This window comes from Solanum dulcamara, chromosome 2, assembly GCF_947179165.1.
Source record: "Solanum dulcamara chromosome 2, daSolDulc1.2, whole genome shotgun sequence".
Lineage (NCBI taxonomy): Eukaryota > Viridiplantae > Streptophyta > Magnoliopsida > Solanales > Solanaceae > Solanum > Solanum dulcamara.
In genome coordinates, this window is record NC_077238.1 from 47,660,729 (window position 1) to 47,662,286 (window position 1,558).

The following is a 1,558-nucleotide window of genomic DNA, read 5'->3' on the forward strand; positions in this document are numbered from 1 at the left end:
CGTAAGGTCCTACCACCCTCTTGACCTATAATTTCTCACCATCTCGGTTGAGCAGGTAGTCTTTGATCGGAAAAACATGGGCTGATCTTCTTAATCTGCGGATAACATTCTATATAGAATTATCAGTCCAGGGAGTGCAAAGTGAGTCTTGTAGACAAGGTCGTGTTGTGGAATCTTTGACCTCGTATATTACTTCTTTCCTTTCTTAGATGACATCAACTGGTACCCTCGCCTTTTTGGGTTTTTCTTTTTGCCCATCAGAGTCGGCTACCAAGTTGTGTTGAAGTCCCCTCACACAATAATCTGTATAGCCGTTCCGTAGTTTGGTATCATTAACTGGTATTATGTTGAAAAACTATGGCATACAAGTGCGCCCTCTGTTAGTAATCAGTTAATCCTGCTTTCTTTGCTTAAGCCCTTTTATACTTTTCTTAACGTAACTTATAACACTCTAGGTACATAATCTCGTATCGTTGCTTCGCCGCTAGTTTGGATTCTTCCATCTCGTGCGATCATAGAAGCACTAACGCACTGGATCCCACTGGAATTTCAAAGTTAAACGTGCTTGGGCGAGAGTAGTACTAGTATGGGTGACCCCTCTGGGAAGTCCTCGTGTCACATTCCATTGCAATCCTTGCAATAATGCGCAAAGGCACTCAACCTAACCCAAGATTTATCTTAGCTTCTTCTTTCTAGTCTTCATGCTTGACTTGCCCTCTCCTCCCCTGTCTTAAACTCGATGTCGGGATAGATCGTTGGTTCAATCATGGATAGGTCCTATTTTTCCCTTAGTACTCACCCCATCTAGATAGTTTGGTCTAACCCATCTTGACATCTCTCTGTAATGCATCCCAAAATATCCTAGCTCCTTTTCTCGTGTACTTCTCACTTGAACCTATACTCAACATATACATATCCATAGGTTGCATAACCATTTTGATACAACCTGAATAAGATAGACATAATCTTTTCGTTTCCCAGCCCATCTTGCTTTACATATCGACTTCACACTAGAACTTGCTCGCGCTAATGCTATTTTTTCCTACTCCTTTCTTTTCTTCCTTTATGTACTCCTTGGTCTCCTCATTTCCTATCGTTAGATATTTTCTATTCTTTCTCCTTGCTACTTGTATGTCACCATATCAGCAGCCAATGATGTTGTTTCCATATCTTAATCTTTACCCAAACATGGCCCTACTACCCTTTACACGGTCCTTGGTTTGCTCAATTCTACTCTCTTATCGTATTCACCCCTTGTGGTAGGCACCCATCCATTAGGTTTCTACCAATGATTCTTCGCACGGTCTCAGATACTGCAACTCCTATCTGTTTATTATTGGCCTCAAGCTCCTACTAACTTATGCCAGTATGGGATCTTGCTTGAAATTTAAGTGTTCCTGTCAACAATTGATAGTGTTAGTTGATTTCATCTCACGGGTGTATTTCTTTCATCCACTTCCCCCCTTTAGGGCGTACCCATGTCATTCTCTATTTATTTTCAACTGTTCATTCGCATATAATTCTATTCAAACACATTTGACATACTACACCATGTCTG

The 1,558-nt window shown here is 40.9% G+C and overlaps 1 pseudogene; it reads left to right on the plus strand.

The window, feature by feature from the left end:
- The first annotated feature begins 504 nt into the window (after window positions 1-504).
- Window positions 505-624, plus strand: LOC129881284 (5S ribosomal RNA; annotated as a pseudogene).
- Window positions 625-1,558: the final 934 nt, after the last annotated feature.